The 9,054-nt window shown below is 42.5% G+C and overlaps 1 pseudogene; it reads left to right on the top strand.

The window, feature by feature from the left end:
• The first annotated feature begins 1,358 nt into the window (after nt 1–1,358).
• On the top strand, nt 1,359–4,901 carry LOC134739037 (uncharacterized; annotated as a pseudogene).
• Nucleotides 4,902–9,054: the final 4,153 nt, after the last annotated feature.

Genomic DNA, 9,054 nt, shown 5'->3' with positions numbered 1-9,054 from the left:
TCTCCTGTATAGAAAGAGCTGAAATTGTGGAAAAGCAGACACAAGCTCTTATCATGCAAGTGGCTGACCTGCAATGAAAGGTGCATGCACAGCCTCACCAGGTGTCTACTGTTAAAATGAGGCCATTGATTGGAAACAAATAGGACCCTGCAACTTGGAATGGGGATGTATGGGAGGAACCTGATGAAGCTGGGGACACTGAGCTTATAAAATCTGGAGAACCATTTTTGCCAGAAGAAACAGCTTCCCCATCCCCAGTAGTGGCAACATCCCCTCCCTGACACACGCTGCCCTTTCCACCTTTGTCTGCGGAGATAAACCCTGCACTGCCTGAGGCAACAGTGATGGCCTCCCCTGAGGCAGTTGCCAAGGAAGATAATGTTGATTCTCCTCAGGAGCCACCCCCAACACCGCTGTTTTCTTCTAGATCTATAACTAAAGTCCTAGTAGGCCCCTAGACGTGAGGTTCAGAGTGTGACCCATGAGGAGGTGCACTACACTCGAAAGGAACTACTTGAGTTTTCTAATTTATATAAGCCTGAATCTGGAGAACAGGCATGGGAATGGATATTAAGGGTGTGGGATAATGGTGGAAGAAACATAGAGTTGGAACAGGCTGAATTTATCGATTTGGGCCCACTAAGTAGGGACTCTGCTTTTAATGTTGCAGCTCGGGGAGTTAAAAAAGTTTCTAATAGCTTATTTGCTTGGTTAGCTGAAATATGGATTAAAAGATGGCCCACTGTGAGTGAGCTAGAAATGCCTGATCTCCCTTGATTTAATGTAGAGGAAGGGATCTAAATGCTTAGAGAGATTGGGATGGTGGAGTGGATTAGTCACTTTAGACCTACTCATCCCAGCTGGGAGGGTCCAGAAGATATACCCTTGACCAATGCTTTGCAAAATAGATTTGTGAGGCAGCACCTGCATCTATGAAGAGCCCTGTAATTGCTCTTCTCTGTATGTCAGATCTAACAGTGGGATCTGCAGTCACTCAACTACAAAATTTAAATTCAATGGGAATAATTGGATCCCGAGGTGGCAGGGGCCAAGTGGTGGCACTCAACCATCAAAGGCAAGGTGGGCATAGCTACTGTAATGGACAGCAGAGGCAAAGCAGCAATCAGAATAATTTGACTCATGTAGCGCTCTGGCATTGGCTAATTAATCACGGTGTTCCCAGAAGTGAAATTGATAGGAAGCCTACTATATTTCTACTTAATTTATATAAGCAGAAATCTTCCAGGTTGAATGGACAAAATACTAATTTGAATTATAGAAACAGAGAATTACAGCCCCTTAATCAATTTCCAGACTTGAGCAAGTTTACAGACCCAGAACCCCTTGAATGAAGGGGAGGCTGGGTCCCCTTGAGGAAGGACCCCAATACAATACTGACAACTTATGCTGTTAATCTTTCTCCCATCCTTCCCCAAGGAGACCTCCGGCCTTTTATAGGGGTAACTGTGCATTTTGAGAAAGGGAAATGATCAGATATTTCAGGGACTACTGGACACTGGCTCTTAGCTGACGTGGATTCCAGGGGACCCAAAATGTCATTGTGATCCTTCAGTTAAAGTAGGGACTTATGGAAGTCAGGTAATTAATGAAGCTTTAGCTCAGATCTGACTTATAGTTGGTTCAGTGGGTCTGTGTACTCATCCTGTGTCATTTCCCCAGTGCCAGAATGCATAATTGGCATAGACATACTTAGCAGCTGGCAGAACCCCCGCATTGGCTCCCTGACTGGTAGGGTGAGGGCTATTATGGTGGGAAAGGTCAAATAAAAGCCATTAGGGCTGCCTATACCTAGAAAAATAGTAAATCAAAAACAATATCGCATCCCTGGAAAGAGATTGCAGCGATTACTGCCACCATCAAAGACTTGAAAGACACATAAGTGGTGATTCCCACCACATCCCCCTTCAACTCTTCTATTTGGCCTGTGCAGAAGACAGACAGATCTTGGAGAATGACAGTGGAGTGTTACAAGCTTAAACAAGTGGTGACTCCAATTGCAGCAGCTGTACCAGATGTGGTTTCATTGCTTGAGCAAATTAACATATCTCCGGGTACCTGGTATGCAGTCATTGACTTGGGAAATGCCTGTTTCTCCATTCCTGTCCATAAGACCCACCAGAAGCAATTTGCCATCAGCTGGCATGGTCAGCAATATACCTTTACTGTCCTACCTCAGGGGTATGTCAACTCTCTGGCTTTGTGTCATAATCTTATTCAGAGAGAACTTGATCACTTTGCGCTTCCACAAGATATCACACTGGTCCATTACGTTGATGGCATTATGCTGATTGGATCCAGTGAGCAAGAAGTAGCAAACACGCTGGACTTATTGGTGAGACATTTGCATGCCAGAGGATGGGAAACAAATCTGACTAAAATTCAGGGACTTTCTACCTCAGTAAAATTTCTAGGAGTCCAGTGGTGTGGGGCCTGTCGAGATATTCCTTCTAAGGTGAAGGATAAGTTGCTGCATTTGGCCCCTCCTACAACCAAAAAAGAGGCACAACATCTAGTGAGCCTACTTGGATTTTGGAGGCAACACATTCCTCATTTGGGTGCATTACTCCAGCCCATTTATCGAGTGACCTGAAAGGCTGCCAGTTTTGAGTGGGGTCCAGAACAGAAGGGTCCGCAACAGGTGAAGGTTGCTGTGCAAGCTGCTCTGCCACTGGGGCTGTTTGACCCAGCAGATCCAATGGTGCTTGAGGTGTCAGTGGCAGATAGGGATGCTGTTTGGAGCCTTTGGCAGGCCCCCATAGGCGAATCACAGTGGAGGCCTCTAGGATTTCAGCACAAGGCCCTGCCATCTTCTGCAGATAACTACTCTCCTTTTGAGAGACAGCTCTTGGCCTGTTACTGGGCTTTGGTGGAAACAGAAGGTTTGACTATGGGTCATCAAGTCACCATGTGACCTAAACTGTCTATCACGAACTGGATGCTTTCTGACCTGTCTACCCATAAAGTAGCTCGTGCACAGCAGCATTCCATCATCAAATGGAAGTGGTATATATGTGATCGGGCTCAAGCAGGTTCTGAAGGCATAAGTAAGTTACATAAGGAAGTGGCTCAAATGCCCATGGTCTCCACTCCTGCCACCTTGCTTTCTCTCCCCCAGCCTGCATCAATGGCCTCATGGGGAGTTCTCTATGATCAATTGACAGAGGAAGAGAAGACTAGGGCCTGGTTCATGGATGGCTCTGCACGATGTGCAGGCACCACCCGAAAGTGGACAGCTGCAGCACTGTAGCCTCTTTCTAGGACATCCCTGAAGGACAGTGATGAAGGGAAATCTTCCTAGTGGGCAGAACTTCAAGCAGTGCACATGGTTGTGCACTTTGCATGGAAGGAGAAATGGCCAGATATGCAATTATATTCTGATTCACAGCCTGTAGCCAGTGGTTTGGCTGGATGGTCAGGGACTTGGAAGAAGCATGATTGGAAAATTGGTGACAAAGAAATTTGGGGAAGAGGTATGTGGATGGACCTCTCTGAGTGGTCAAAAACTGTGAAGATATTGGTATCTCATGTGAGTGCTCACCAATGGGTGACCTCAGCAGAGGAGGGTTTTAATAATCAAGTGGATAGGATGACCCATTCTATGGACACCACTCAGCCTCTTTCCCCAGGCACCCCTGTCATCACCCAACGGGCCCATGAAAAAGTGGCCATGGTGGCAGGGATGGAGGTTATGCATGGGCTCAGCAACATGGACTTCCACTCAACAAGGCTGACCTGGCTGTGGCCACTGCTAAGTGTCCAATTTCCCAGCAGCAGAGACCAACACCGAGCTCTTGATATGGCACAATTCCTTGGGGTGATCAGCCAGCTACCTGGTGGCAGGTTGATTATATTGGAGCTCTTCCATCACAGAAAGGGCAGAAGTTTGTCCTCACTGGAATAGACACTTACTCCGGATATGGGTTTGCCCAACCTGCATGCAATGCTTCTGCGAAGACTACCATCCATGAACTCATAGAATGCCTTATCCACCGTCATGGTATTCCACACAGCATTGCCTCTGACCAAGGCACTCACTTTATGGCTAAAGAAGTGCAACAGTGGGCTCATGCTCATAGGATTCACTGGTCTTACCATGTTCTTCATCATCCTGAAGCAGTTCAATTGATAGAACGGTGAAAAGGCCTTTCAAAATCACAATTACAACGTCAACTAGGTGACATTCTTTGCAGGTCTGGGGCAAAGTTCTCCAGAAGGTCATGTATGCTCTGAATCAGCATGCAATATGTGGTACTGTTTCTTCTATAGCCAGGATTCATGGGTCCAGGAATCAAGGGATGGAAGTGAAAGTGGCACCACTCACCATTACCCCTAGTGATTCACTAGCAAAATTTTCACTTTCTGTTCCTGCGACATTATTTTCTGCTGGCCTAGAGGTCTCAGTTCCAGAGGGAGGCACACTGCTACTAGGAGAAACAACAATGATTCCATTAAACTGGAAGTTAATATTGTCACCTGGCCACTTTGGGCTCCTCCTGCCTCTAAGCCAACAGGCTAAGAAGAGAGTTACAGTATTGGCTGGGGTGATCGACCTGAACTATCAAGATGAAATCAGTCTAATACTCCACAATGGAGGTAAGGAAGAGTATGCGTAGAATACAGGAGATCCCTTGGGGCGTCTCTTAGTATTACCATACCGTGTGATTAAGGTCAATGAGAAACTACAAAAGCCCAATCCAGGCAGGATTACAAATGGCCCACACCCTTCAGGAATGAAGGTTTGGGTCACTCTACCAGGAAGAAAACCATGACCTGCTGAGGCGCTTGCTGAAGGCAAAGGGAATATAGAATTGGTAGAAGAAGGAGGTCATCATCAATACCAGCTATGACCACGTGACCAGTTGCAGAAAGGAGAACTGTAATTGTCATGAGTATTTCCTCCTCCTTTTGTTAAAAACATGTTTGTGCCTGTATACACTTGTACTATGAAAATACCTTCATTTTATTTCCTTTTTCCTTTATCATGTGACAGAAGATTTATTGACTTCATATCAGGATTTAAGTGTTGTTAACTTTATGTAATAGCATTTGGGTTGGGGATTGGTGCATTTCTGGTTGTATGAAGGAATAGTTGCATTATGTTAGGCGTAATTATGACCTTATTATTGTCTTTATTTGAAGATTATGTATGATCTCAGGAGATGTGTATGGGTTCAAGTTGACAAGGGGTGGACTTATGATAGTTAATACTGAGTGTCAATTTGATTGGGTTGAAAGATGCAAAGTATTGATCCTGGGTGTGTCTGTGAGGGTGTTGCCAAAGGAGATTAACATTTGAGATAGTGGACTGGGAAAGGCTGACCCACCCTTAATCTGGGTAGGCACCATCTGATCAGCTGCCAGCATGGCCAGGATATAAAGCAGGCAGAAAAACATGAAAAGGCTAGACTGGCTTAGCCTCCCAGCCTACATCTTTCTCCCATGCTGCTGGATGCTTCTTGCCCTCCAACATCAGACTCCAAGTTCTTCAGTTTTGGGACTCATATTGGCTTCCTCGCTTCTCAGTTTGCAGACAGCCTATTGTGGGACCATGTGATCATGTGAGTTTAATACTCCTTAATAAACTCATATATATCTCCTATTAGCTCAGTCCCTCTAGAGAACACTGACTAATACATTGTTCCTTTGTCTCTTTTTTCTTCTCCCTAGACTCTCTCAGTGCTTCAGGCTTCTGGTTTTGCCTATTGCAGGCCTTACCTCTCTCCTAAATTCAAGTCCCACCTTTCCAAGGCCCTGCTCAAACTATCCACCCTGATGCCTGGCATGGATCTGTTGGAGAAATATCTTTCACCTCCCCAAACCTGCTCTTCTTCCATACTTGCATATTTCTATAAATGGTGTCATCTCTGTTCCCCTTTAAAATATTCACATGACTTGGAGAAGCAAACTGTCTTTCCCACACCAATTGCCAAAGCCTCAGCTTAGGCTCTTGCCATTTCTTTCTGGAGAGATGGAGAAGGCTGCATCCTGTATCTTTTTATTGGATGATTCTCTGGTTAGGGAGGACCTCCTTCCTGTCTGTAGGAACTATAAGTGGGAAGTTTCCCAATAACCACTGCAAGCAACATTGGCAGCGCAGACATCTTAAATCTATTCTAGGACATATTTTCTTCATTTTTCTTTAAATGACAGCCCACTTGGTTTCCAAAAGCCTACCACTGAGATGTAATGTTGACAACCAGAAAACGTTTAAGGAAACAGAATGGAAGGGGCCAGAGCGATTTTGGGACAGAGGCAAACAGAGAGGAACAACCCTCAAATCAATTCCATAATTATGGCAGAACTCAGTTTATTGCCAATGTGTGCCATCAGGGAACTTTCCATTTTGCTTAGTAATTCTTGTTAACCAGGAGCTAAGCTTTGAAAAGCACTGTTTAAAATTGAGGCACTCAGAATTTCATGGTCTTGGGCAAATCTATGGTCTCCACACTCTAGTGAAGGTTATGCTTCATAGCAATTGGAATTTTCTTCCTCAGTCATGTGAGCTTGTCTTGCACACATGCTAACAGCTGCAGTCACCATCAATAGGCCTAACAATGATTACCTTCTTTTGGACTACACAGAAAAAGTTGCAAAAAACAAACAAACAAACAAACAAAAAAGTGCCTAGACTTTTCTTAAAGAAGAAAAATGCAAACATGCATGGGATTTTTCTTTAGTGCCGTCTCTGTGTTTTCCCCTTTTTTTACATGGCTCACTTCTCTCCATCTTCTCCACCCACATCATTTACTCCCTACACCCCTTTCCACTCTACCCTTCCCACCTATGTTAAAAGCTTGGTATGTATCCTTTCATATCGTTCTTCATGGCCAAATAATTATATACAGGTTACATATACCATTTAAAATATGTATTAAAATGGGACATTTTTCTGCATCTTATTTTCATATTTAACAATTCTTCATAGAAACCCTTTGAAATCACCTGGTAGAGCTCTATTTTATTCTTTTTTATGTTTGCATAATATTTCACTGCATTGATGTCTTATCAATTTATTCAGGCATCTTCCCTATTAACAACATTCTCTTTGTTTTCATTTGTGTGCATGTGCATGACTACAGACAATGCTATAATAAACAAACTTATATAGAGAGTATTGTACATTGGTGCTTATATTTCCAGGGCACATATTCTCAGGAATGAGATTTCTGAGGTAAAGCATATTGCAGGATCTTTCAACATCTCTTCAGGAAGCGGCTGTATCACTTTTAAACATTTTGCCTGTCTGGTGGCTGTAAGGTGATATCGCATTATTGCTTTAATTTGAAACTGCTTGACTATTAGTGAATTTGAGCATTTTTCATAAGTTTGCTTAGCTTGTTAAATTATTATTCTGTGAAAGTGTCTCTTTACATCCTTTCTTGATTTTTCCTTTAGGTTGTTTTTTGCCTCCTTTGCCCAATTTACAAGAGCTCTTTGTACATTTTAGACATACTTTCTATCTGCCCTTTGCATTACAAAAACATTTCTAAAATTATTATTTGTCTGTGGCTTTCATTTATGTTTTCATTTGCCATACACAATTTTTAAATTCATATAATGTTTAGTAAGCCCCTCTTTCCTTTCATAGCTTCTGAGTATCCAATCTTGTCCTCTGTCTTGCACATATACTCCAGGATTTTTCTACAAGATTGTAATTTTTTTATATTTAAGTCTTCATCTGGAATTTATTTTAGTATGTGATGAAAGATAGTATTTATGCAATATTATTTTTCTCTCAAAGGATGCCAGATGCATTATCACTTATTAAATTATCCATCTTGTTCCCACTGAATTAAAATATCATTTTGTAGTACCAGATATCCAACACATTATGATACCATCTTAATCTAATCAAATCAGTATATTATTAGCACTGGACTAAATAGATCAGTAGGACAGAAAAGAGAATCACATACTTGCTGTATTTGGATTTATATTGCTGCTATAAATTTTCAGAGGATTTTCTCTCCCTCCTTTTAGCCCCCAAAGAAGAACATGGTGACTAGCACCTAGGCCTAAGATATGGGTTTGAATCTAGGAACCACCACTTGGCCTTGTGGAGCAAACCAAATTACCTTGCTTAGGCTCAGCTTCCTCATCTCAGAAAGGGACATTTTCAAAGGGATATTGTGAGGATATAGGAAACAAAGCTACATGCAGCACTTAGCATAATGCCTAGCACATAGTAAGCCTGTAGTAATAAGCGATAGTTGCTACTTTGTCTACCCTCTTGACACCCATTCTGTCTTGTAAGCACCATGTCTACTTTTTGTAACCCCACTGTGAGCTCCCAGAGGGCAGTCACTGTCTACTAGGTTCCTCAGCACTCAGACTGCCCTCAATAAAGAATTAATCAGAATTGATCCTTGTAGACAATACTCTGTGCTTTGTCTGTTGTACCTTTCCCTACTATGCAGAATCGAGGCTGAGTGTGTCCTCCCTCCTCTGGGATGTACTTCTACCACTGGTTGCAAGGGTTGGCCCCTGTATGTCTCTCCTCTGCTAGGGCATGCTCATAGTCAGCTGTGGCTATTATTCGTTGTGCATTCTTGCACAGGGCACTTTCATTGATACAGCTACCTCAGCTTTGTCTCCCTAATGCCTAGCAGTCTGTGGCACAATGTAGGATACACAGTGAATTATTCTGGGCAATTTTTTTCCATTTTAATTAAATCAATCAACTAGTGGGACAGGAATTTTTATACGTTATTTTAGAATTATTTAGTTTAGTTGAGAAAGCTTATAATATGGAAAAATAAAATTTTAATTAAGTTGAACCCTACTAACTAAGCCTTCAGTCAATCAGTTTCTCTCTGGTCTAAGCTTTGGAGGTGAGAAGAAAGTAATAGATAGCAACATCAAAAACCTCATCATCACATCAAGAATTCCTTTAAGTAGTGTTTCCAGATATAATACAGGGCTCCCAGTTAAATCTTAATTTCAAATAAACAATGAGGATTTTTTGTATAAGTATGTCCCAAAGATGACATGGCACAAATTACACTAAACAATTGTTTATTTCTCTAAAATTCA

Source organism: Pongo pygmaeus, chromosome X (assembly GCF_028885625.2).
Source record: "Pongo pygmaeus isolate AG05252 chromosome X, NHGRI_mPonPyg2-v2.0_pri, whole genome shotgun sequence".
NCBI lineage: Eukaryota > Metazoa > Chordata > Mammalia > Primates > Hominidae > Pongo > Pongo pygmaeus.
Note: the sequence above shows the minus strand (reverse complement) of the source record. Positions and strands in the feature narration are given on the sequence as shown.